General features: G+C 47.4%; 73 non-coding genes across 73 annotated transcripts; 60 read left to right on the plus strand and 13 right to left on the minus strand.

Annotated features, from left to right (window-relative positions):
* Positions 1–94: 94 nt before the first annotated feature.
* Positions 95–167, plus strand: Trnaa-agc (transfer RNA alanine (anticodon AGC)). The gene has a single exon. It is a non-coding gene; the product is annotated as a tRNA-Ala (tRNA).
* Positions 168–235: 68 nt separating this feature from the next.
* Trnal-caa (transfer RNA leucine (anticodon CAA)) lies at positions 236–351 on the plus strand. The gene is made up of 2 exons: positions 236–273; positions 306–351. It is a non-coding gene; the product is annotated as a tRNA-Leu (tRNA).
* Positions 352–392: 41 nt separating this feature from the next.
* Positions 393–486, minus strand: Trnay-gua (transfer RNA tyrosine (anticodon GUA)). Its single transcript has 2 exons — positions 450–486; positions 393–428 (listed from the first exon to the last, which is right to left on the minus strand). It is a non-coding gene; the product is annotated as a tRNA-Tyr (tRNA).
* Positions 487–739: 253 nt separating this feature from the next.
* Positions 740–812, plus strand: Trnaa-ugc (transfer RNA alanine (anticodon UGC)). The gene has a single exon. It is a non-coding gene; the product is annotated as a tRNA-Ala (tRNA).
* Positions 813–1,402: 590 nt separating this feature from the next.
* Positions 1,403–1,475, plus strand: Trnaa-agc (transfer RNA alanine (anticodon AGC)). Its single transcript has one exon. It is a non-coding gene; the product is annotated as a tRNA-Ala (tRNA).
* Positions 1,476–1,543: 68 nt separating this feature from the next.
* On the plus strand, positions 1,544–1,659 carry Trnal-caa (transfer RNA leucine (anticodon CAA)). The gene is made up of 2 exons: positions 1,544–1,581; positions 1,614–1,659. It is a non-coding gene; the product is annotated as a tRNA-Leu (tRNA).
* A 41-nt stretch (positions 1,660–1,700) lies between these two features.
* Positions 1,701–1,794, minus strand: Trnay-gua (transfer RNA tyrosine (anticodon GUA)). Its single transcript has 2 exons — positions 1,758–1,794; positions 1,701–1,736 (listed from the first exon to the last, which is right to left on the minus strand). It is a non-coding gene; the product is annotated as a tRNA-Tyr (tRNA).
* Positions 1,795–2,047: 253 nt separating this feature from the next.
* Positions 2,048–2,120, plus strand: Trnaa-ugc (transfer RNA alanine (anticodon UGC)). The gene has a single exon. It is a non-coding gene; the product is annotated as a tRNA-Ala (tRNA).
* A 268-nt stretch (positions 2,121–2,388) lies between these two features.
* Trnad-guc (transfer RNA aspartic acid (anticodon GUC)) lies at positions 2,389–2,460 on the plus strand. Its single transcript has one exon. It is a non-coding gene; the product is annotated as a tRNA-Asp (tRNA).
* Positions 2,461–2,533: 73 nt separating this feature from the next.
* Trnak-uuu (transfer RNA lysine (anticodon UUU)) lies at positions 2,534–2,606 on the plus strand. The gene has a single exon. It is a non-coding gene; the product is annotated as a tRNA-Lys (tRNA).
* A 107-nt stretch (positions 2,607–2,713) lies between these two features.
* On the plus strand, positions 2,714–2,786 carry Trnaa-agc (transfer RNA alanine (anticodon AGC)). Its single transcript has one exon. It is a non-coding gene; the product is annotated as a tRNA-Ala (tRNA).
* Positions 2,787–2,854: 68 nt separating this feature from the next.
* On the plus strand, positions 2,855–2,970 carry Trnal-caa (transfer RNA leucine (anticodon CAA)). The gene is made up of 2 exons: positions 2,855–2,892; positions 2,925–2,970. It is a non-coding gene; the product is annotated as a tRNA-Leu (tRNA).
* A 388-nt stretch (positions 2,971–3,358) lies between these two features.
* Trnaa-ugc (transfer RNA alanine (anticodon UGC)) lies at positions 3,359–3,431 on the plus strand. Its single transcript has one exon. It is a non-coding gene; the product is annotated as a tRNA-Ala (tRNA).
* A 259-nt stretch (positions 3,432–3,690) lies between these two features.
* Positions 3,691–3,762, plus strand: Trnad-guc (transfer RNA aspartic acid (anticodon GUC)). Its single transcript has one exon. It is a non-coding gene; the product is annotated as a tRNA-Asp (tRNA).
* A 253-nt stretch (positions 3,763–4,015) lies between these two features.
* Trnaa-agc (transfer RNA alanine (anticodon AGC)) lies at positions 4,016–4,088 on the plus strand. Its single transcript has one exon. It is a non-coding gene; the product is annotated as a tRNA-Ala (tRNA).
* A 68-nt stretch (positions 4,089–4,156) lies between these two features.
* Positions 4,157–4,272, plus strand: Trnal-caa (transfer RNA leucine (anticodon CAA)). Its single transcript has 2 exons — positions 4,157–4,194; positions 4,227–4,272. It is a non-coding gene; the product is annotated as a tRNA-Leu (tRNA).
* Positions 4,273–4,313: 41 nt separating this feature from the next.
* Trnay-gua (transfer RNA tyrosine (anticodon GUA)) lies at positions 4,314–4,407 on the minus strand. Its single transcript has 2 exons — positions 4,371–4,407; positions 4,314–4,349 (listed from the first exon to the last, which is right to left on the minus strand). It is a non-coding gene; the product is annotated as a tRNA-Tyr (tRNA).
* A 253-nt stretch (positions 4,408–4,660) lies between these two features.
* Positions 4,661–4,733, plus strand: Trnaa-ugc (transfer RNA alanine (anticodon UGC)). Its single transcript has one exon. It is a non-coding gene; the product is annotated as a tRNA-Ala (tRNA).
* Positions 4,734–4,992: 259 nt separating this feature from the next.
* Positions 4,993–5,064, plus strand: Trnad-guc (transfer RNA aspartic acid (anticodon GUC)). Its single transcript has one exon. It is a non-coding gene; the product is annotated as a tRNA-Asp (tRNA).
* A 73-nt stretch (positions 5,065–5,137) lies between these two features.
* Positions 5,138–5,210, plus strand: Trnak-uuu (transfer RNA lysine (anticodon UUU)). The gene has a single exon. It is a non-coding gene; the product is annotated as a tRNA-Lys (tRNA).
* A 248-nt stretch (positions 5,211–5,458) lies between these two features.
* Positions 5,459–5,574, plus strand: Trnal-caa (transfer RNA leucine (anticodon CAA)). Its single transcript has 2 exons — positions 5,459–5,496; positions 5,529–5,574. It is a non-coding gene; the product is annotated as a tRNA-Leu (tRNA).
* Positions 5,575–5,615: 41 nt separating this feature from the next.
* On the minus strand, positions 5,616–5,709 carry Trnay-gua (transfer RNA tyrosine (anticodon GUA)). The gene is made up of 2 exons: positions 5,673–5,709; positions 5,616–5,651 (listed from the first exon to the last, which is right to left on the minus strand). It is a non-coding gene; the product is annotated as a tRNA-Tyr (tRNA).
* A 253-nt stretch (positions 5,710–5,962) lies between these two features.
* Trnaa-ugc (transfer RNA alanine (anticodon UGC)) lies at positions 5,963–6,035 on the plus strand. The gene has a single exon. It is a non-coding gene; the product is annotated as a tRNA-Ala (tRNA).
* A 259-nt stretch (positions 6,036–6,294) lies between these two features.
* On the plus strand, positions 6,295–6,366 carry Trnad-guc (transfer RNA aspartic acid (anticodon GUC)). The gene has a single exon. It is a non-coding gene; the product is annotated as a tRNA-Asp (tRNA).
* A 73-nt stretch (positions 6,367–6,439) lies between these two features.
* Trnak-uuu (transfer RNA lysine (anticodon UUU)) lies at positions 6,440–6,512 on the plus strand. Its single transcript has one exon. It is a non-coding gene; the product is annotated as a tRNA-Lys (tRNA).
* A 107-nt stretch (positions 6,513–6,619) lies between these two features.
* Positions 6,620–6,692, plus strand: Trnaa-agc (transfer RNA alanine (anticodon AGC)). The gene has a single exon. It is a non-coding gene; the product is annotated as a tRNA-Ala (tRNA).
* Positions 6,693–6,760: 68 nt separating this feature from the next.
* Trnal-caa (transfer RNA leucine (anticodon CAA)) lies at positions 6,761–6,876 on the plus strand. Its single transcript has 2 exons — positions 6,761–6,798; positions 6,831–6,876. It is a non-coding gene; the product is annotated as a tRNA-Leu (tRNA).
* Positions 6,877–6,917: 41 nt separating this feature from the next.
* Trnay-gua (transfer RNA tyrosine (anticodon GUA)) lies at positions 6,918–7,011 on the minus strand. The gene is made up of 2 exons: positions 6,975–7,011; positions 6,918–6,953 (listed from the first exon to the last, which is right to left on the minus strand). It is a non-coding gene; the product is annotated as a tRNA-Tyr (tRNA).
* Positions 7,012–7,264: 253 nt separating this feature from the next.
* Positions 7,265–7,337, plus strand: Trnaa-ugc (transfer RNA alanine (anticodon UGC)). Its single transcript has one exon. It is a non-coding gene; the product is annotated as a tRNA-Ala (tRNA).
* A 584-nt stretch (positions 7,338–7,921) lies between these two features.
* Trnaa-agc (transfer RNA alanine (anticodon AGC)) lies at positions 7,922–7,994 on the plus strand. Its single transcript has one exon. It is a non-coding gene; the product is annotated as a tRNA-Ala (tRNA).
* Positions 7,995–8,062: 68 nt separating this feature from the next.
* On the plus strand, positions 8,063–8,178 carry Trnal-caa (transfer RNA leucine (anticodon CAA)). Its single transcript has 2 exons — positions 8,063–8,100; positions 8,133–8,178. It is a non-coding gene; the product is annotated as a tRNA-Leu (tRNA).
* A 41-nt stretch (positions 8,179–8,219) lies between these two features.
* On the minus strand, positions 8,220–8,313 carry Trnay-gua (transfer RNA tyrosine (anticodon GUA)). The gene is made up of 2 exons: positions 8,277–8,313; positions 8,220–8,255 (listed from the first exon to the last, which is right to left on the minus strand). It is a non-coding gene; the product is annotated as a tRNA-Tyr (tRNA).
* A 253-nt stretch (positions 8,314–8,566) lies between these two features.
* Positions 8,567–8,639, plus strand: Trnaa-ugc (transfer RNA alanine (anticodon UGC)). Its single transcript has one exon. It is a non-coding gene; the product is annotated as a tRNA-Ala (tRNA).
* A 259-nt stretch (positions 8,640–8,898) lies between these two features.
* On the plus strand, positions 8,899–8,970 carry Trnad-guc (transfer RNA aspartic acid (anticodon GUC)). Its single transcript has one exon. It is a non-coding gene; the product is annotated as a tRNA-Asp (tRNA).
* Positions 8,971–9,043: 73 nt separating this feature from the next.
* On the plus strand, positions 9,044–9,116 carry Trnak-uuu (transfer RNA lysine (anticodon UUU)). Its single transcript has one exon. It is a non-coding gene; the product is annotated as a tRNA-Lys (tRNA).
* A 107-nt stretch (positions 9,117–9,223) lies between these two features.
* Positions 9,224–9,296, plus strand: Trnaa-agc (transfer RNA alanine (anticodon AGC)). The gene has a single exon. It is a non-coding gene; the product is annotated as a tRNA-Ala (tRNA).
* A 68-nt stretch (positions 9,297–9,364) lies between these two features.
* Trnal-caa (transfer RNA leucine (anticodon CAA)) lies at positions 9,365–9,480 on the plus strand. The gene is made up of 2 exons: positions 9,365–9,402; positions 9,435–9,480. It is a non-coding gene; the product is annotated as a tRNA-Leu (tRNA).
* A 41-nt stretch (positions 9,481–9,521) lies between these two features.
* On the minus strand, positions 9,522–9,615 carry Trnay-gua (transfer RNA tyrosine (anticodon GUA)). The gene is made up of 2 exons: positions 9,579–9,615; positions 9,522–9,557 (listed from the first exon to the last, which is right to left on the minus strand). It is a non-coding gene; the product is annotated as a tRNA-Tyr (tRNA).
* A 585-nt stretch (positions 9,616–10,200) lies between these two features.
* On the plus strand, positions 10,201–10,272 carry Trnad-guc (transfer RNA aspartic acid (anticodon GUC)). Its single transcript has one exon. It is a non-coding gene; the product is annotated as a tRNA-Asp (tRNA).
* A 73-nt stretch (positions 10,273–10,345) lies between these two features.
* On the plus strand, positions 10,346–10,418 carry Trnak-uuu (transfer RNA lysine (anticodon UUU)). The gene has a single exon. It is a non-coding gene; the product is annotated as a tRNA-Lys (tRNA).
* A 107-nt stretch (positions 10,419–10,525) lies between these two features.
* On the plus strand, positions 10,526–10,598 carry Trnaa-agc (transfer RNA alanine (anticodon AGC)). Its single transcript has one exon. It is a non-coding gene; the product is annotated as a tRNA-Ala (tRNA).
* A 68-nt stretch (positions 10,599–10,666) lies between these two features.
* Positions 10,667–10,782, plus strand: Trnal-caa (transfer RNA leucine (anticodon CAA)). Its single transcript has 2 exons — positions 10,667–10,704; positions 10,737–10,782. It is a non-coding gene; the product is annotated as a tRNA-Leu (tRNA).
* A 41-nt stretch (positions 10,783–10,823) lies between these two features.
* On the minus strand, positions 10,824–10,917 carry Trnay-gua (transfer RNA tyrosine (anticodon GUA)). The gene is made up of 2 exons: positions 10,881–10,917; positions 10,824–10,859 (listed from the first exon to the last, which is right to left on the minus strand). It is a non-coding gene; the product is annotated as a tRNA-Tyr (tRNA).
* A 253-nt stretch (positions 10,918–11,170) lies between these two features.
* Positions 11,171–11,243, plus strand: Trnaa-ugc (transfer RNA alanine (anticodon UGC)). Its single transcript has one exon. It is a non-coding gene; the product is annotated as a tRNA-Ala (tRNA).
* Positions 11,244–11,502: 259 nt separating this feature from the next.
* Positions 11,503–11,574, plus strand: Trnad-guc (transfer RNA aspartic acid (anticodon GUC)). Its single transcript has one exon. It is a non-coding gene; the product is annotated as a tRNA-Asp (tRNA).
* A 73-nt stretch (positions 11,575–11,647) lies between these two features.
* Positions 11,648–11,720, plus strand: Trnak-uuu (transfer RNA lysine (anticodon UUU)). The gene has a single exon. It is a non-coding gene; the product is annotated as a tRNA-Lys (tRNA).
* Positions 11,721–11,827: 107 nt separating this feature from the next.
* Positions 11,828–11,900, plus strand: Trnaa-agc (transfer RNA alanine (anticodon AGC)). The gene has a single exon. It is a non-coding gene; the product is annotated as a tRNA-Ala (tRNA).
* Positions 11,901–11,968: 68 nt separating this feature from the next.
* On the plus strand, positions 11,969–12,084 carry Trnal-caa (transfer RNA leucine (anticodon CAA)). The gene is made up of 2 exons: positions 11,969–12,006; positions 12,039–12,084. It is a non-coding gene; the product is annotated as a tRNA-Leu (tRNA).
* Positions 12,085–12,125: 41 nt separating this feature from the next.
* On the minus strand, positions 12,126–12,219 carry Trnay-gua (transfer RNA tyrosine (anticodon GUA)). The gene is made up of 2 exons: positions 12,183–12,219; positions 12,126–12,161 (listed from the first exon to the last, which is right to left on the minus strand). It is a non-coding gene; the product is annotated as a tRNA-Tyr (tRNA).
* A 253-nt stretch (positions 12,220–12,472) lies between these two features.
* On the plus strand, positions 12,473–12,545 carry Trnaa-ugc (transfer RNA alanine (anticodon UGC)). The gene has a single exon. It is a non-coding gene; the product is annotated as a tRNA-Ala (tRNA).
* A 259-nt stretch (positions 12,546–12,804) lies between these two features.
* Trnad-guc (transfer RNA aspartic acid (anticodon GUC)) lies at positions 12,805–12,876 on the plus strand. Its single transcript has one exon. It is a non-coding gene; the product is annotated as a tRNA-Asp (tRNA).
* A 73-nt stretch (positions 12,877–12,949) lies between these two features.
* Trnak-uuu (transfer RNA lysine (anticodon UUU)) lies at positions 12,950–13,022 on the plus strand. The gene has a single exon. It is a non-coding gene; the product is annotated as a tRNA-Lys (tRNA).
* A 107-nt stretch (positions 13,023–13,129) lies between these two features.
* On the plus strand, positions 13,130–13,202 carry Trnaa-agc (transfer RNA alanine (anticodon AGC)). Its single transcript has one exon. It is a non-coding gene; the product is annotated as a tRNA-Ala (tRNA).
* Positions 13,203–13,270: 68 nt separating this feature from the next.
* Positions 13,271–13,386, plus strand: Trnal-caa (transfer RNA leucine (anticodon CAA)). The gene is made up of 2 exons: positions 13,271–13,308; positions 13,341–13,386. It is a non-coding gene; the product is annotated as a tRNA-Leu (tRNA).
* Positions 13,387–13,427: 41 nt separating this feature from the next.
* Trnay-gua (transfer RNA tyrosine (anticodon GUA)) lies at positions 13,428–13,521 on the minus strand. Its single transcript has 2 exons — positions 13,485–13,521; positions 13,428–13,463 (listed from the first exon to the last, which is right to left on the minus strand). It is a non-coding gene; the product is annotated as a tRNA-Tyr (tRNA).
* A 253-nt stretch (positions 13,522–13,774) lies between these two features.
* Trnaa-ugc (transfer RNA alanine (anticodon UGC)) lies at positions 13,775–13,847 on the plus strand. The gene has a single exon. It is a non-coding gene; the product is annotated as a tRNA-Ala (tRNA).
* A 259-nt stretch (positions 13,848–14,106) lies between these two features.
* Trnad-guc (transfer RNA aspartic acid (anticodon GUC)) lies at positions 14,107–14,178 on the plus strand. The gene has a single exon. It is a non-coding gene; the product is annotated as a tRNA-Asp (tRNA).
* Positions 14,179–14,251: 73 nt separating this feature from the next.
* On the plus strand, positions 14,252–14,324 carry Trnak-uuu (transfer RNA lysine (anticodon UUU)). Its single transcript has one exon. It is a non-coding gene; the product is annotated as a tRNA-Lys (tRNA).
* Positions 14,325–14,572: 248 nt separating this feature from the next.
* Positions 14,573–14,688, plus strand: Trnal-caa (transfer RNA leucine (anticodon CAA)). Its single transcript has 2 exons — positions 14,573–14,610; positions 14,643–14,688. It is a non-coding gene; the product is annotated as a tRNA-Leu (tRNA).
* Positions 14,689–14,729: 41 nt separating this feature from the next.
* Trnay-gua (transfer RNA tyrosine (anticodon GUA)) lies at positions 14,730–14,823 on the minus strand. The gene is made up of 2 exons: positions 14,787–14,823; positions 14,730–14,765 (listed from the first exon to the last, which is right to left on the minus strand). It is a non-coding gene; the product is annotated as a tRNA-Tyr (tRNA).
* A 253-nt stretch (positions 14,824–15,076) lies between these two features.
* On the plus strand, positions 15,077–15,149 carry Trnaa-ugc (transfer RNA alanine (anticodon UGC)). Its single transcript has one exon. It is a non-coding gene; the product is annotated as a tRNA-Ala (tRNA).
* Positions 15,150–15,411: 262 nt separating this feature from the next.
* Trnad-guc (transfer RNA aspartic acid (anticodon GUC)) lies at positions 15,412–15,483 on the plus strand. Its single transcript has one exon. It is a non-coding gene; the product is annotated as a tRNA-Asp (tRNA).
* Positions 15,484–15,556: 73 nt separating this feature from the next.
* Positions 15,557–15,629, plus strand: Trnak-uuu (transfer RNA lysine (anticodon UUU)). Its single transcript has one exon. It is a non-coding gene; the product is annotated as a tRNA-Lys (tRNA).
* A 107-nt stretch (positions 15,630–15,736) lies between these two features.
* On the plus strand, positions 15,737–15,809 carry Trnaa-agc (transfer RNA alanine (anticodon AGC)). The gene has a single exon. It is a non-coding gene; the product is annotated as a tRNA-Ala (tRNA).
* Positions 15,810–15,877: 68 nt separating this feature from the next.
* Trnal-caa (transfer RNA leucine (anticodon CAA)) lies at positions 15,878–15,993 on the plus strand. Its single transcript has 2 exons — positions 15,878–15,915; positions 15,948–15,993. It is a non-coding gene; the product is annotated as a tRNA-Leu (tRNA).
* Positions 15,994–16,034: 41 nt separating this feature from the next.
* Positions 16,035–16,128, minus strand: Trnay-gua (transfer RNA tyrosine (anticodon GUA)). Its single transcript has 2 exons — positions 16,092–16,128; positions 16,035–16,070 (listed from the first exon to the last, which is right to left on the minus strand). It is a non-coding gene; the product is annotated as a tRNA-Tyr (tRNA).
* A 253-nt stretch (positions 16,129–16,381) lies between these two features.
* Positions 16,382–16,454, plus strand: Trnaa-ugc (transfer RNA alanine (anticodon UGC)). The gene has a single exon. It is a non-coding gene; the product is annotated as a tRNA-Ala (tRNA).
* Positions 16,455–16,713: 259 nt separating this feature from the next.
* Positions 16,714–16,785, plus strand: Trnad-guc (transfer RNA aspartic acid (anticodon GUC)). The gene has a single exon. It is a non-coding gene; the product is annotated as a tRNA-Asp (tRNA).
* Positions 16,786–16,858: 73 nt separating this feature from the next.
* Positions 16,859–16,931, plus strand: Trnak-uuu (transfer RNA lysine (anticodon UUU)). Its single transcript has one exon. It is a non-coding gene; the product is annotated as a tRNA-Lys (tRNA).
* Positions 16,932–17,038: 107 nt separating this feature from the next.
* Positions 17,039–17,111, plus strand: Trnaa-agc (transfer RNA alanine (anticodon AGC)). Its single transcript has one exon. It is a non-coding gene; the product is annotated as a tRNA-Ala (tRNA).
* Positions 17,112–17,179: 68 nt separating this feature from the next.
* On the plus strand, positions 17,180–17,295 carry Trnal-caa (transfer RNA leucine (anticodon CAA)). The gene is made up of 2 exons: positions 17,180–17,217; positions 17,250–17,295. It is a non-coding gene; the product is annotated as a tRNA-Leu (tRNA).
* A 41-nt stretch (positions 17,296–17,336) lies between these two features.
* On the minus strand, positions 17,337–17,430 carry Trnay-gua (transfer RNA tyrosine (anticodon GUA)). Its single transcript has 2 exons — positions 17,394–17,430; positions 17,337–17,372 (listed from the first exon to the last, which is right to left on the minus strand). It is a non-coding gene; the product is annotated as a tRNA-Tyr (tRNA).
* A 253-nt stretch (positions 17,431–17,683) lies between these two features.
* Positions 17,684–17,756, plus strand: Trnaa-ugc (transfer RNA alanine (anticodon UGC)). The gene has a single exon. It is a non-coding gene; the product is annotated as a tRNA-Ala (tRNA).
* The last annotated feature ends 39 nt before the right edge of the window (positions 17,757–17,795 follow it).

Consider the following 17,795-nt stretch of genomic DNA (forward strand, 5'->3'; position numbering starts at 1 on the left):
GTACGATGGTGAACTAACTTTCACCACAATGTCTTGTCGAAAGAGGATGAATAACGTAACATTTGCGGAGTGGCAAAGGCGAAGCAAACTTGATGGGGAACTAGCTCAGATGGTAGAGCGCTCGCTTAGCATGCGAGAGGTACCGGGATCGATGCCCGGGTTCTCCAATGCCTTTTCCATAGGCGTAAAATAAATGAAATTTGCGCAGAGCAATTTGCAGCAGCGTTCGTGTCATGTCGGGATGGCCGAGCGGTCTAAGGCGCCAGACTCAAGACAAAATGTTCTTCCACTCATCGCGTGGAGAATTCTGGTCCTCGAATGAGGGCGTGGGTTCGAATCCCACTTCCGACAACTTTTCCCTGCCACACAAAATTTTAGGCCTAAAATGCAAGTCCACCGAGCCGGATTTGAACCAGCGACCTAAGGATGCCTGAGTGGTATAAGTTCGTCTACAGTCCTCCGCTCTACCAACTGAGCTATCGGTGGATGTAGCATCGTACAGTTCTTGTGCAGGACTATGCAGGTCATGTCACGTTTGTAGTATGACGTGGTTTTTAAAATGATGCGATAGCTCGCACGTAGCAGAGGGTGGTTTCGATCCACCGACCTCTGGGTTATGGGCCCAGCACGCTTCCTCTGCGCCACTCTGCTGAAGGTAGGTAAGCTGAAATGTGTCTGATGTAAGGTGTAGTTTAGTATTGCGAACAGCACTCGAACTATGACCTTTTTACCATTTCCAGGGGGATTAGCTCACATGGTAGAGCGCTCGCTTTGCATGCGAGAGGTACCGGGATCGATGCCCGGATCCTCCAAGACGATTTTTTTAATTTATTTATTTTTATACTAATTTCAGTAGTTGCCAATGGTCATAAGAGGATTTATGATGCTCCTAAGATTACCTGGTATTAATAATAATAATAATAATGATAATACTAAACCGCGCTGCATATGTCTAGAGCATTTCTTGCTGTTTAATTTCGCATTGACAGTATACACAGTTTCAGCTTTTAACATGATCGACCGTGTGGCATTCGGGCATTGACGCCATCGCGAACATATTATTTAAATATGAACTCGTCCTCGGTAGTATAGTGTTAAGTATCCCCGCCTGTCACGCGAGAGACCGGGGTTCGATTCCCCGCCGGGGAGGTTCTTTTTATCTTGTCAATGTTTCGTTTCACGTCAGTAGCGTTCGCGGGACTGTCCGGGAATACAGATTTACGCCCGGTTAGCTCAGTCGGTAGAGCATCAGACTTTTAATCTGAGGGTCGCGGTTTCGAGTCCCTCATCGGGCGTAACAATTATTTGGTACGATGGTGAACTAACTTTCACCACAATGTCTTGTCGAAAGAGGATGAATAACGTAACATTTGCGGAGTGGCAAAGGCGAAGCAAACTTGATGGGGAACTAGCTCAGATGGTAGAGCGCTCGCTTAGCATGCGAGAGGTACCGGGATCGATGCCCGGGTTCTCCAATGCCTTTTCCATAGGCGTAAAATAAATGAAATTTGCGCAGAGCAATTTGCAGCAGCGTTCGTGTCATGTCGGGATGGCCGAGCGGTCTAAGGCGCCAGACTCAAGACAAAATGTTCTTCCACTCATCGCGTGGAGAATTCTGGTCCTCGAATGAGGGCGTGGGTTCGAATCCCACTTCCGACAACTTTTCCCTGCCACACAAAATTTTAGGCCTAAAATGCAAGTCCACCGAGCCGGATTTGAACCAGCGACCTAAGGATGCCTGAGTGGTATAAGTTCGTCTACAGTCCTCCGCTCTACCAACTGAGCTATCGGTGGATGTAGCATCGTACAGTTCTTGTGCAGGACTATGCAGGTCATGTCACGTTTGTAGTATGACGTGGTTTTTAAAATGATGCGATAGCTCGCACGTAGCAGAGGGTGGTTTCGATCCACCGACCTCTGGGTTATGGGCCCAGCACGCTTCCTCTGCGCCACTCTGCTGAAGGTAGGTAAGCTGAAATGTGTCTGATGTAAGGTGTAGTTTAGTATTGCGAACAGCACTCGAACTATGACCTTTTTACCATTTCCAGGGGGATTAGCTCACATGGTAGAGCGCTCGCTTTGCATGCGAGAGGTACCGGGATCGATGCCCGGATCCTCCAAGACGATGTTTTTAATTTATTTATTTTTATACTAATTTCAGTAGTTGCCAATGGTCATAAGAGGATTTATGATGCTCCTAAGATTACCTGGTATTAATAATAATAATAATAATAATAATAATACTAAACCGCGCTGCATATGTCTAGAGCATTTCTTGCTGTTTAATTTCGCATTGACAGTATACACAGTTTCAGCTTTTAACATGATCGACCGTGTGGCATTCGGGCATTGACGCCATCGCGAACATATTATTTAAATATGAACTCGTCCTCGGTAGTATAGTGGTAAGTATCCCCGCCTGTCACGCAGGAGACCGGGGTTCGATTCCCCGCCGGGGAGGTTCTTTTTATCTTGTCAATGTTTCGTTTCACGTCAGTAGCGTTCGCGGGACTGTCCGGGAATACAGATTTACGCCCGGTTAGCTCAGTCGATAGAGCATCAGACTTTTAATCTGAGGGTCGCGGGTTCGAGTCCCTCATCGGGCGTAACAATTATTTGGTACGATGGTGAACTAACTTTCACCACAATGTCTTGTCGAAAGAGGATGAATAACGTAACATTTGCGGAGTGGCAAAGGCGAAGCAAACTTGATGGGGAACTAGCTCAGATGGTAGAGCGCTCGCTTAGCATGCGAGAGGTACCGGGATCGATGCCCGGGTTCTCCAATGCCTTTTCCATAGGCGTAAAATAAATGAAATTTGCGCAGAGCAATTTGCAGCAGCGTTCGCGTCATGTCGGGATGGCCGAGCGGTCTAAGGCGCCAGACTCAAGACAAAATGTTCTTCCACTCATCGCGTGGAGAATTCTGGTCCTCGAATGAGGGCGTGGGTTCGAATCCCACTTCCGACAACTTTTCCCTGCCACACAAAATTTTAGGCCTAAAATGCAAGTCCACCGAGCCGGATTTGAACCAGCGACCTAAGGATGCCTGAGTGGTATAAGTTCGTCTACAGTCATCCGCTCTATCAACTGAGCTATCGGTGGATGTAGCATCGTACAGTTCTTGTGCAGGACTATGCAGGTCATGTCACGTTTGTAGTATGACGTGGTTTTTAAAATGATGCGATAGCTCGCACGTAGCAGAGGGTGGTTTCGATCCACCGACCTCTGGGTTATGGGCCCAGCACGCTTCCTCTGCGCCACTCTGCTGAAGGTAGGTAAGCTGAAATGTGTCTGATGTAAGGTGTAGTTTAGTATTGCGAACAGCACTCGAACTATGACCTTTTTACCATTTCCAGGGGGATTAGCTCACATGGTAGAGCGCTCGCTTTGCATGCGAGAGGTACCGGGATCGATGCCCGGATCCTCCAAGACGATGTTTTTAATTTATTTATTTTTATACTAATTTCAGTAGTTGCCAATGGTCATAAGAGGATTTATGATGCTCCTAAGATTACCTGGTATTAATAATAATAATAATAATACTAAACAGCGCTGCATATGTCTAGAGCATTTCTTGCTGTTTAATTTCGCATTGACAGTATACACAGTTTCAGCTTTTAACATGATCGACCGTGTGGCATTCGGGCATTGACGCCATCGCGAACATATTATTTAAATATGAACTCGTCCTCGGTAGTATAGTGGTAAGTATCCCCGCCTGTCACGCGGGAGACCGGGGTTCGATTCCCCGCCGGGGAGGTTCTTTTTATCTTGTCAATGTTTCGTTTCACGTCAGTAGCGTTCGCGGGACTGTCCGGGAATACAGATTTACGCCCGGTTAGCTCAGTCGGTAGAGCATCTGACTTTTAATCTGAGGGTCGCGGTTTCGAGTCCCTCATCGGGCGTAACAATTATTTGGTACGATGGTGAACTAACTTTCACCACAATGTCTTGTCGAAAGAGGATGAATAACGTAACATTTGCGGAGTGGCAAAGGCGAAGCAAACTTGATGGGGAACTAGCTCAGATGGTAGAGCGCTCGCTTAGCATGCGAGAGGTACCGGGATCGATGCCCGGGTTCTCCAATGCCTTTTCCATAGGCGTAAAATAAATGAAATTTGCGCAGAGCAATTTGCAGCAGCGTTCGTGTCATGTCGGGATGGCCGAGCGGTCTAAGGCGCCAGACTCAAGACAAAATGTTCTTCCACTCATCGCGTGGAGAATTCTGGTCCTCGAATGAGGGCGTGGGTTCGAATCCCACTTCCGACAACTTTTCCCTGCCACACAAAATTTTAGGCCTAAAATGCAAGTCCACCGAGCCGGATTTGAACCAGCGACCTAAGGATGCCTGAGTGGTATAAGTTCGTCTACAGTCCTCCGCTCTACCAACTGAGCTATCGGTGGATGTAGCATCGTACAGTTCTTGTGCAGGACTATGCAGGTCATGTCACGTTTGTAGTATGACGTGGTTTTTAAAATGATGCGATAGCTCGCACGTAGCAGAGGGCGGTTTCGATCCACCGACCTCTGGGTTATGGGCCCAGCACGCTTCCTCTGCGCCACTCTGCTGAAGGTAGGTAAGCTGAAATGTGTCTGATGTAAGGTGTAGTTTAGTATTGCGAACAGCACTCGAACTATGACCTTTTTACCATTTCCAGGGGGATTAGCTCACATGGTAGAGCGCTCGCTTTGCATGCGAGAGGTACCGGGATCGATGCCCGGATCCTCCAAGACGATGTTTTTAATTTATTTATTTTTATACTAATTTCAGTAGTTGCCAATGGTCATAAGAGGATTTATGATGCTCCTAAGATTACCTGGTATTAATAATAATAATAATAATACTAAACCGCGCTGCATATGTCTAGAGCATTTCTTGCTGTTTAATTTCGCATTGACAGTATACACAGTTTCAGCTTTTAACATGATCGACCGTGTGGCATTCGGGCATTGACGCCATCGCGAACATATTATTTAAATATGAACTCGTCCTCGGTAGTATAGTGGTAAGTATCCCCGCCTGTCACGCGGGAGACCGGGGTTCGATTCCCCGCCGGGGAGGTTCTTTTTATCTTGTCAATGTTTCGTTTCACGTCAGTAGCGTTCGCGGGACTGTCCGGGAATACAGATTTACGCCCGGTTAGCTCAGTCGGTAGAGCATCAGACTTTTAATCTGAGGGTCGCGGGTTCGAGTCCCTCATCGGGCGTAACAATTATTTGGTACGATGGTGAACTAACTTTCACCACAATGTCTTGTCGAAAGAGGATGAATAACGTAACATTTGCGGAGTGGCAAAGGCGAAGCAAACTTGATGGGGAACTAGCTCAGATGGTAGAGCGCTCGCTTAGCATGCAAGAGGTACCGGGATCGATGCCCGGGTTCTCCAATGCCTTTTCCATAGGCGTAAAATAAATGAAATTTGCGCAGAGCAATTTGCAGCAGCGTTCGTGTCATGTCGGGATGGCCGAGCGGTCTAAGGCGCCAGACTCAAGACAAAATGTTCTTCCACTCATCGCGTGAAGAATTCTGGTCCTCGAATGAGGGCGTGGGTTCGAATCCCACTTCCGACAACTTTTCCCTGCCACACAAAATTTTAGGCCTAAAATGCAAGTCCACCGAGCCGGATTTGAACCAGCGACCTAAGGATGCCTGAGTGGTATAAGTTCGTCTACAGTCCTCCGCTCTACCAACTGAGCTATCGGTGGATGTAGCATCGTACAGTTCTTGTGCAGGACTATGCTGGTCATGTCACGTTTGTAGTATGACGTGGTTTTTAAAATGATGCGATAGCTCGCACGTAGCAGAGGGTGGTTTCGATCCACCGACCTCTGGGTTATGGGCCCAGCACGCTTCCTCTGCGCCACTCTGCTGAAGGTAGGTAAGCTGAAATGTGTCTGATGTAAGGTGTAGTTTAGTATTGCGAACAGCACTCGAACTATGACCTTTTTACCATTTCCAGGGGGATTAGCTCACATGGTAGAGCGCTCGCTTTGCATGCGAGAGGTACCGGGATCGATGCCCGGATCCTCCAAGACGATGTTTTTAATTTATTTATTTTTATACTAATTTCAGTAGTTGCCAATGGTCATAAGAGGATTTATGATGCTCCTAAGATTACCTGGTATTAATAATAATAATAATAATACTAAACCGCGCTGCATATGTCTAGAGCATTTCTTGCTGTTTAATTTCGCATTGACAGTATACACAGTTTCAGCTTTTAACATGATCGACCGTGTGGCATTCGGGCATTGACGCCATCGCGAACATATTATTTAAATATGAACTCGTCCTCGGTAGTATAGTGGTAAGTATCCCCGCCTGTCACGCGGGAGACCGGGGTTCGATTCCCCGCCGGGGAGGTTCTTTTTATCTTGTCAATGTTTCGTTTCACGTCAGTAGCGTTCGCGGGACTGTCCGGGAATACAGATTTACGCCCGGTTAGCTCAGTCGGTAGAGCATCAGACTTTTAATCTGAGGGTCGCGGGTTCGAGTCCCTCATCGGGCGTAACATTTATTTGGTACGATGGTAAACTAACTTTCACCACAATGTCTTGTCGAAAGAGGATGAATAACGTAACATTTGCGGAGTGGCAAAGGCGAAGCAAACTTGATGGGGAACTAGCTCAGATGGTAGAGCGCTCGCTTAGCATGCGAGAGGTACCGGGATCGATGCCCGGGTTCTCCAATGCCTTTTCCATAGGCGTAAAATAAATGAAATTTGCGCAGAGCAATTTGCAGCAGCGTTCGTGTCATGTCGGGATGGCCGAGCGGTCTAAGGCGCCAGACTCAAGACAATATGTTCTTCCACTCATCGCGTGGAGAATTCTGGTCCTCGAATGAGGGCGTGGGTTCGAATCCCACTTCCGACAACTTTTCCCTGCCACACAAAATTTTAGGCCTAAAATGCAAGTCCACCGAGCCGGATTTGAACCAGCGACCTAAGGATGCCTGAGTGGTATAAGTTCGTCTACAGTCCTCCGCTCTACCAACTGAGCTATCGGTGGATGTAGCATCGTACAGTTCTTGTGCAGGACTATGCAGGTCATGTCACGTTTGTAGTATGACGTGGTTTTTAAAATGATGCGATAGCTCGCACGTAGCAGAGGGTGGTTTCGATCCACCGACCTCTGGGTTATGGGCCCAGCACGCTTCCTCTGCGCCACTCTGCTGAAGGTAGGTAAGCTGAAATGTGTCTGATGTAAGGTGTAGTTTAGTATTGCGAACAGCACTCGAACTATGACCTTTTTACCATTTCCAGGGGGATTAGCTCACATGGTAGAGCGCTCGCTTTGCATGCGAGAGGTACCGGGATCGATGCCCGGATCCTCCAAGACGATGTTTTTAATTTATTTATTTTTATACTAATTTCAGTAGTTGCCAATGGTCATAAGAGGATTTATGATGCTCCTAAGATTACCTCGTATTAATAATAATAATAATAATACTAAACCGCGCTGCATATGTCTAGAGCATTTCTTGCTGTTTAATTTCGCATTGACAGTATACACAGTTTCAGCTTTTAACATGATCGACCGTGTGGCATTCGGGCATTGACGCCATCGCGAACATATTATTTAAATATGAACACGTCCTCGGTAGTATTGTGGTAAGTATCCCCGCCTGTCACGCGGGAGACCGGGGTTCGATTCCCCGCCGGGGAGGTTCTTTTTATCTTGTCAATGTTTCGTTTCACGTCAGTAGCGTTCGCGGGACTGTCCGGGAATACAGATTTACGACCGGTTAGCTCAGTCGGTAGAGCATCAGACTTTTAATCTGAGGGTCGCGGGTTCGAGTCCCTCATCGGGCGTAACAATTATTTGGTACGATGGTGAACTAACTTTCACCACAATGTCTTGTCGAAAGAGGATGAATAACGTAACATTTGCGGGGTGGCAAAGGCGAAGCAAACTTGATGGGGAACTAGCTCAGATGGTAGAGCGCTCGCTTAGCATGCGAGAGGTACCGGGATCGATGCCCGGGTTCTCCAATGCCTTTTCCATAGGCGTAAAATAAATGAAATTTTCGCAGAGCATTTTGCAGCAGCGTTCGTGTCATGTCGGGATGGCCGAGCGGTCTAAGGCGCCAGACTCAAGACAAAATGTTCTTCCACTCATCGCGTGGAGAATTCTGGTCCTCGAATGAGGGCGTGGGTTCGAATCCCACTTCCGACAACTTTTCCCTGCCACACAAAATTTTAGGCCTAAAATGCAAGTCCACCGAGCCGGATTTGAACCAGCGACCTAAGGATGCCTGAGTGGTATAAGTTCGTCTACAGTCCTCCGCTCTACCAACTGAGCTATCGGTGGATGTAGCATCGTACAGTTCTTGTGCAGGACTATGCAGGTCATGTCACGTTTGTAGTATGACGTGGTTTTTAAAATGATGCGATAGCTCGCACGTAGCAGAGGGTGGTTTCGATCCACCGACCTCTGGGCTATGGGCCCAGCACGCTTCTTCTGCGCCACTCTGCTGAAGGTAGGTAAGCTGAAATGTGTCTGATGTAAGGTGTAGTTTAGTATTGCGAACAGCACTCGAACTATGACCTTTTTACCATTTCCAGGGGGATTAGCTCACATGGTAGAGCGCTCGCTTTGCATGCGAGAGGTACCGGGATCGATGCCCGGATCCTCCAAGACGATGTTTTTAATTTATTTATTTTTATACTAATTTCAGTAGTTGCCAATGGTCATAAGAGGATTTATGATGCTCCTAAGATTACCTGGTATTAATAATAATAATAATAATACTAAACCGCGCTGCATATGTCTAGAGCATTTCTCGCTGTTTAATTTCGCATTGACAGTATACACAGTTTCAGCTTTTAACATGATCGACCGTGTGGCATTCGGGCATTGACGCCATCGCGAACATATTATTTAAATATGAACTCGTCCTCGGTAGTATAGTGGTAAGTATCCCCGCCTGTCACGCGGGAGACCGGGGTTCGATTCCCCGCCGGGGAGGTTCTTTTTATCTTGTCAATGTTTCGTTTCACGTCAGTAGCGTTCGCGGGACTGTCCGGGAATACAGATTTACGCCCGGTTAGCTCAGTCGGTAGAGCATCAGACTTTTAATCTGAGGGTCGCGGGTTCGAGTCCTTCATCGGGCGTAACAATTATTTGGTACGATGGTGAACTAACTTTCACCACAATGTCTTGTCGAAAGAGGATGAATAACGTAACATTTGCGGAGTGGCAAAGGCGAACCAAACTTGATGGGGAACTAGCTCAGATGGTAGAGCGCTCGCTTAGCATGCGAGAGGTACCGGGATCGATGCCCGGGTTCTCCAATGCCTTTTCCATAGGCGTAAAATAAATGAAATTTGCGCAGAGCAATTTGCAGCAGCGTTCGTGTCATGTCGGGATGGCCGAGCGGTCTAATGCGCCAGACTCAAGACAAAATGTTCTTCCACTCATTGCGTGGAGAATTCTGGTCCTCGAATGAGGGCGTGGGTTCGAATCCCACTTCCGACAACTTTTCCCTGCCACACAAAATTTTAGGCCTAAAATGCAAGTCCACCGAGCCGGATTTGAACCAGCGACCTAAGGATGCCTGAGTGGTATAAGTTCGTCTACAGTCCTCCGCTCTACCAACTGAGCTATCGGTGGATGTAGCATCGTACAGTTCTTGTGCAGGACTATGCAGATCATGTCACGTTTGTAGTATGACGTGGTTTTTAAAATGAAGCGATAGCTCGCACGTAGCAGAGGGCGGTTTCGATCCACCGAACTCTGGGTTATGGGCCCAGCACGCTTCCTCTGCGCCACTCTGCTGAAGGTAGGTAAGCTGAAATGTGTCTGATGTAAGGTGTAGTTTAGTATTGCGAACAGCACTCGAACTATGACCTTTTTACCATTTCCAGGGGGATTAGCTCACATGGTAGAGCGCTCGCTTTGCATGCGAGAGGTACCGGGATCGATGCTCGGATCCTCCAAGACGATGTTTTTAATTTATTTATTTTTATACTAATTTCAGTAGTTGCCAATGGTCATAAGAGGATTTATGATGCTCCTAAGATTACCTGGTATTAATAATAATAATAATAATACTAAACCGCGCTGCATATGTCTAGAGCATTTCTTGCTGTTTAATTTCGCATTGACAGTATACACAGTTTCAGCTTTTAACATGATCGACCGTGTGGCATTCGGGCATTGACGCCATCGCGAACATATTATTTAAATATGAACTCGTCCTCGGTAGTATAGTGGTAAGTATCCCCGCCTGTCACGCGGGAGACCGGGGTTCGATTCCCCGCCGGGGAGGTTCTTTTTATCTTGTCAATGTTTCGTTTCACGTCAGTAGCGTTCGCGGGACTGTCCGGGAATACAGATTTACGCCCGGTTAGCTCAGTCGGTAGAGCATCAGACTTTTAATCTGAGGGTCGCGGGTTCGAGTCCCTCATCGGGCGTAACAATTATTTGGTACGATGGTGAACTAACTTTCACCACATTGTCTTGTCGAAAGAGGATGAATAACGTAACATTTGCGGAGTGGCAAAGGCGAAGCAAACTTGATGGGGAACTAGCTCAGATGGTAGAGCGCTCGCTTAGCATGCGAGAGGTACCGGGATCGATGCCCGGGTTCTCCAATGCCTTTTCCATAGGCGTAAAATAAATGAAATTTGCGCAGAGCAATTTGCAGCAGCGTTCGTGTCATGTCGGGATGGCCGAGCGGTCTAAGGCGCCAGACTCAAGACAAAATGTTCTTCCACTCATCGCGTGGAGAATTCTGGTCCTCGAATGAGGGCGTGGGTTCGAATCCCACTTCCGACAACTTTTCCCTGCCACACAAAATTTTAGGCCTAAAATGCAAGTCCACCGAGCCGGATTTGAACCAGCGACCTAAGGATGCCTGAGTGGTATAAGTTCGTCTACAGTCCTCCGCTCTACCAACTGAGCTATCGGTGGATGTAGCATCGTACAGTTCTTGTGCAGGACTATGCAGGTCATGTCACGTTTGTAGTATGACGTGGTTTTTAAAATGATGCGATAGCTCGCACGTAGCAGAGGGTGGTTTCGATCCACCGACCTCTGGGTTATGGGCCCAGCACGCTTCCTCTGCGCCACTCTGCTAAAGGTAGGTAAGCTGAAATGTGTCTGATGTAAGGTGTAGTTTAGTATTGCGAACAGCACTCGAACTATGACCTTTTTACCATTTCCAGGGGGATTAGCTCACATGGTAGAGCGCTCGCTTTGCATGCGAGAGGTACCGGGATCGATGCCCGGATCCTCCAAGACGATGTTTTTAATTTATTTATTTTTATACTAATTTCAGTAGTTGCCAATGGTCATAAGAGGATTTATGATGCTCCTAAGATTACCTGGTATTAATAATAATAATAATAATACTAAACCGCGCTGCATATGTCTAGAGCATTTCTTGCTGTTTAATTTCGCATTGACAGTATACACAGTTTCAGCTTTTAACATGATCGACCGTGTGGCATTCGGGCATTGACGCCGTCGCGAACATATTATTTAAATATGAACTCGTCCTCGGTAGTATAGTGGTAAGTATCCCCGCCTGTCACGCGGAAGACCGGGGTTCGATTCCCCGCCGGGGAGGTTCTTTTTATCTTGTCAATGTTTCGTTTCACGTCAGTAGCGTTCGCGGGACTGTCCGGGAATACAGATTTACGCCCGGTTAGCTCAGTCGGTAGAGCATCAGACTTTTAATCTGAGGGTCGCGGGTTCGAGTCCCTCATCGGGCGTAACAATTATTTGGTACGATGGTGAACTAACTTTCACCACAATGTCTTGTCGAAAGAGGATGAATAACGTAACATTTGCGGAGTGGCAAAGGCGAAGCAAACTTGATGGGGAACTAGCTCAGATGGTAGAGCGCTCGCTTAGCATGCGAGAGGTACCGGGATCGATGCCCGGGTTCTCCAATGCCTTTTCCATAGGCGTAAAATAAATGAAATTTGCGCAGAGCAATTTGCAGCAGCGTTCGTGTCATGTCGGGATGGCCGAGCGGTCTAAGGCGCCAGACTCAAGACAAAATGTTCTTCCACTCATCGCGTGGAGAATTCTGGTCCTCGAATGAGGGCGTGGGTTCGAATCCCACTTCCGACAACTTTTCCCTGCCACACAAAATTTTAGGCCTAAAATGCAAGTCCACCGAGCCGGATTTGAACCAGCGACCTAAGGATGCCTGAGTGGTATAAGTTCGTCTACAATCCTCCGCTCTACCAACTGAGCTATCGGTGGATGTAGCATCGTACAGTTCTTGTGCAGGACTATGCAGGTCATGTCACGTTTGTAGTATGACGTGGTTTTTAAAATGATGCGATAGCTCGCACGTAGCAGAGGGTGGTTTCGATCCACCGACCTCTGGGCTGTGGGCCCAGCACGCTTCCTCTGCGCCACTCTGCTGAAGGTAGGTAAGCTGAAATGTGTCTGATGTAAGGTGTAGTTTAGTATTGCGAACAGCACTCGAACTATGACCTTTTTACCATTTCCAGGGGGATTAGCTCACATGGTAGAGCGCTCGCTTTGCATGCGAGAGGTACCGGGATCGATGCCCGGATCCTCCAAGACGATGTTTTTAATTTATTTATTTTTATACTAATTTCAGTAGTTGCCAATGGTCATAAGAGGATTTATGATGCTCCTAAGATTACCTGGTATTAATAATAATAATAATAATACTAAACCGCGCTGCATATGTCTAGAGCATTTCTTGCTGTTTAATTTCGCATTGACAGTATACACAGTTTCAGCTTTTAACATGATCGACCGTGTGGCATTCGGGCATTGACGCCGTCGCGAACATATTATTTAAATATGAACTCGTCCTCGGTAGTATAGTGGTAAGTATCCCCGCCTGTCACGCGGAAGACCGGGGTTCGATTCCCCGCCGGGGAGGTTCTTTTTATCTTGTCAATGTTTCGTTTCACGTCAGTAGCGTTCGCGGGACTGTCCGGGAATACAGATTTACGCCCGGTTAGCTCAGTCGGTAGAGCATCAGACTTTTAATCTGAGGGTCGCGGGTTCGAGTCCCTCATCGGGCGTAACAATTATTTGGTACGATGGTGAACTAACTTTCACCACAATGTCTTGTCGAAAGAGGATGAATAACGTAACATTTGCGGAGTGGCAAAGGCGAAGCAAACTTGATGGGGAACTAGCTCAGATGGTAGAGCGCTCGCTTAGCATGCGAGAGGTACCGGGATCGATGCCCGGGTTCTCCAATGCCTTTTCCATAGGCGTAAAATAAATGAAATTTGCGCAGAGCAATTTGCAGCAGCGTTCGTGTCATGTCGGGATGGCCGAGCGGTCTAAGGCGCCAGACTCAAGACAAAATGTTCTGTCACTCATCGCGTGGAGAATTCTGGTCCTCGAATGAGGGCGTGGGTTCGAATCCCACTTCCGACAACTTTTCCCTGCCACACAAAATTTTAGGCCTAAAATGCAAGTCCACCGAGCCGGATTTGAACCAGCGACCTAAGGATGCCTGAGTGGTATAAGTTCGTCTACAGTCCTCCGCTCTACCAACTGAGCTATCGGTGGATGTAGCATCGTACAGTTCTTGTGCAGGACTATGCAAGTCATGTCACGTTTGTAGTATGACGTGGTTTTTAAAATGATGCGATAGCTCGCACGTAGCAGAGGGTGGTTTCGATCCACCGACCTCTGGGTTATGGGCCCAGCACGCTTCCTCTGCGCCACTCTGCTGAAGGTAGGTAAGCTGAAATGTGTCTGATGTAAGGTGTAGTTTAGTATTGCGAACAGCACTCGAACTATGACCTTTTTACCATTTCCAGGGGGATTAGCTCACATGGTAGAGCGCTCGCTTTGCATGCGAGAGGTACCGGGATCGATGCCCGGATCCTCCAAGACGATGTTTTTAATTTATTTATTTTTATACTAATTTCAGTAGTTGCCAATGGTCATAAGAGGATTTATGATGCTCCTAAGATTACCTGGTATTAATAATAATAATAATAATACTAAACCGCGCTGCATATGTCTAGAGCATTTCTTGCTGTTTAATTTCGCATTGACAGTATACACAGTTTCAGCTTTTAACATGATCGACCGTGTGGCATTCGGGCATTGACGCCGTCGCGAACATATTATTTAAATATGAACTCGTCCTCGGTAGTATAGTGGTAAGTATCCCCGCCTGTCACGCGGGAGACCGGGGTTCGATTCCCCGCCGGGGAGGTTCTTTTTATCTTGTCAATGTTTCGTTTCACGTCAGTAGCGTTCGCGGGACTGTCCGGGAACACAGATTTACGCCCGGTTAGCTCAGTCGGTAGAGCATCAGACTTTTAATCTGAGGGTCGCGGGTTCGAGTCCCTCATCGGGCGTAACAATTATTTGGTACGATGGTGAACTAACTTTCACCACAATGTCTTGTCGAAAGAGGATGAATAACGTAACATTTGCGGAGTGGCAAAGGCGAAGCAAACTTGATGGGGAACTAGCTCAGATGGTAGAGCGCTCGCTTAGCATGCGAGAGGTACCGGAATCGATGCCCGGGTTCTCCAATGCCTTTTCCATAGGCGTAAAATAAATGAAATTTGCGCAGAGCAATTTGCAGCAGCGTTCGTGTCATGTCGGGATGGCCGAGCGGTCTAAGGCGCCAGACTCAAGACAAAATGTTCTTCCACTCATCGCGTGGAGAATTCTGGTCCTCGAATGAGGGCGTGGGTTCGAATCCCACTTCCGACAACTTTTCCCTGCCACACAAAATTTTAGGCCTAAAATGCAAGTCCACCGAGCCGGATTTGAACCAGCGACCTAAGGATGCCTGAGTGGTATAAGTTCGTCTACAGTCCTCCGCTCTACCAACTGAGCTATCGGTGGATGTAGCATCGTACAGTTCTTGTGCAGGACTATGCAGGTCATGTCACGTTTGTAGTATGACGTGGTTTTTAAAATGATGCGATAGCTCGCACGTAGCAGAGGGTGGTTTCGATCCACCGACCTCTGGGTTATGGGCCCAGCACGCTTCCTCTGCGCCACTCTGCTGAAGGTAGGTAAGCTGAAATGTGTCTGATGTAAGGTGTAGTTTAGTATTGCGAACAGCACTCGAACTATGACCTTTTTACCATTTCCAGGGGGATTAGCTCACATGGTAGAGCGCTCGCTTTGCATGCGAGAGGTACCGGGATCGATGCCCGGATCCTCCAAGACGATGTTTTTAATTTATTTATTTTTATACTAATTTCAGTAGTTGCCAATGGTCATAAGAGGATTTATGATGCTCCTAAGATTACCTGGTATTAATAATAATAATAATAATAATACTAAACCGCGCTGCATATGTCTAGAGCATTTCTTGCTGTTTAATTTCGCATTGACAGTATACACAGTTTCAGCTTTTAACATGATCGACCGTGTGGCATTCGGGCATTGACGCCGTCGCGAACATATTATTTAAATATGAACTCGTCCTCGGTAGTATAGTGGTAAGTATCCCCGCCTGTCACGCGGGAGACCGGGGTTTGATTCCCCGCCGGGGAGGTTCTTTTTATCTTGTCAATGTTTCGTTTCACGTCAGTAGCGTTCGCGGGACTGTCCGGGAATACAGATTTACGCCCGGTTAGCTCAGTCGGTAGAGCATCAGACTTTTAATCTGAGGGTCGCGGGTTCGAGTCCCTCATCGGGCGTAACAATTATTTGGTACGATGGTGAACTAACTTTCACCACAATGTCTTGTCGAAAGAGGATGAATAACGTAACATTTGCGGAGTGGCAAAGGCGAAGCAAACTTGATGGGGAACTAGCTCAGATGGTAGAGCGCTCGCTTAGCATGCGAGAGGTACCGGGATCGATGCCCGGGTTCTCCAATGCCTTTTCCATAGGCGTAAAATAAATGAAATTTGCGCAGAGCAATTTGCAGCAGCGTTCGTGTCATGTCGGGATGGCCGAGCGGTCTAAGGCGCCAGACTCAAGACAAAATGTTCTTCCACTCATCGCGTGGAGAATTCTGGTCCTCGAATGAGGGCGTGGGTTCGAATCCCACTTCCGACAACTTTTCCCTGCCACACAAAATTTTAGGCCTAAAATGCAAGTCCACCGAGCCGGATTTGAACCAGCGACCTAAGGATGCCTGAGTGGTATAAGTTCGTCTACAGTCCTCCGCTCTACCAAATGAGCTATCGGTGGATGTAGCATCGTACAGTTCTTGTGCAGGACTATGCAGGTCATGTCACGTTTGTAGTATGACGTGGTTTTTAAAATGATGCGATAGCTCGCACGTAGCAGAGGGTGGTTTCGATCCACCGACCTCTGGGTTATGGGCCCAGCACGCTTCCTCTGCGCCACTCTGCTGAAGGTAGGTAAGCTGAAATGTGTCTGATGTAAGGTGTAGTTTAGTATTGCGAACAGCACTCGAACTATGACCTTTTTACCATTTCCAGGGGGATTAGCTCACATGGTAGAGCGCTCGCTTTGCATGCGAGAGGTACCGGGATCGATGCCCGGATCCTCCAAGACGATGTTTTTAATTTATTTATTTTTATACTAATTTCAGTAGTTGCCAATGGTTATAAGAGGATTTATGATGCTCCTAAGATTACCTGGTATTAATAATAATAATAATAATACTAAACCGCGCTGCATATGTCTAGAGCATTTCTTGCTGTTTAATTTCGCATTGACAGTATACACAGTTTCAGCTTTTAACATGATCGACCGTGTGGCATTCGGGCATTGACGCCATCGCGAACATATTATTTAAATATGAACTCGTCCTCGGTAGTATAGTGGTAAGTATCCCCGCCTGTCACGCGGGAGACCGGGGTTCGATTCCCCGCCGGGGAGGTTCTTTTTATCTTGTCAATGTTTCGTTTCACGTCAGTAGCGTTCGCGGGACTGTCCGGGAATACAGATTTACGCCCGGTTAGCTCAGTCGGTAGAGCATCAGACTTTTAATCTGAGGGTCGCGGGTTCGAGTCCCTCATCGGGCGTAACAATTATTTGGTACGATGGTGAACTAACTTTCACCACAATGTCTTGTCGAAAGAGGATGAATAACGTAGCATTTGCGGAGTGGCAAAGGCGAAGCAAACTTGATGGGGAACTAGCTCAGATGGTAGAGCGCTCGCTTAGCATGCGAGAGGTACCGGGATCGATGCCCGGGTTCTCCAATGCCTTTTCCATAGGCGTAAAATAAATGAAATTTGCGCAGAGCAATTTGCAGCAGCGTTCGTGTCATGTCGGGATGGCCGAGCGGTCTAAGGCGCCAGACTCAAGACAAAATGTTCTTCCACTCATCGCGTGGAGAATTCTGGTCATCGAATGAGGGCGTGGGTTCGAATCCCACTTCCGACAACTTTTCCCTGCCACACAAAATTTTAGGCCTAAAATGCAAGTCCACCGAGCCGGATTTGCACCAGCGACCTAAGGATGCCTGAGTGGTATAAGTTCGTTTACAGTCCTCCGCTCTACCAACTGAGCTATCGGTGGATGTAGCATCGTACAGTTCTTGTGCAGGACTATGCAGGTCATGTCACGTTTGTAGTATGACGTGGTTTTTAAAATGATGCGATAGCTCGCACGTAGCAGAGGGTGGTTTCGATCCACCGACCTCTGGGTTATGGGCCCAGCACGCTTCCTCTGCGCCACTCTGCTGAAGGTAGGTAAGCTGAAATGTGTCTGATGTAAGGTGTAGTTTAGTATTGCGAACAGCACTCGAACTACGAACTTTTTACCATTTCCAGGGGGATTAGCTCACATGGTAGAGCGCTCGCTTTGCATGCGAGAGGTACCGGGATCGATGCCCGGATCCTCCAAGACGATGTTTTTAATTTATTTATTTTTATACTAATTTC

The sequence above is a fragment of the Hydractinia symbiolongicarpus genome, chromosome 3, assembly GCF_029227915.1.
Source record: "Hydractinia symbiolongicarpus strain clone_291-10 chromosome 3, HSymV2.1, whole genome shotgun sequence".
Classification (NCBI taxonomy): Eukaryota; Metazoa; Cnidaria; class Hydrozoa; order Anthoathecata; family Hydractiniidae; genus Hydractinia; species Hydractinia symbiolongicarpus.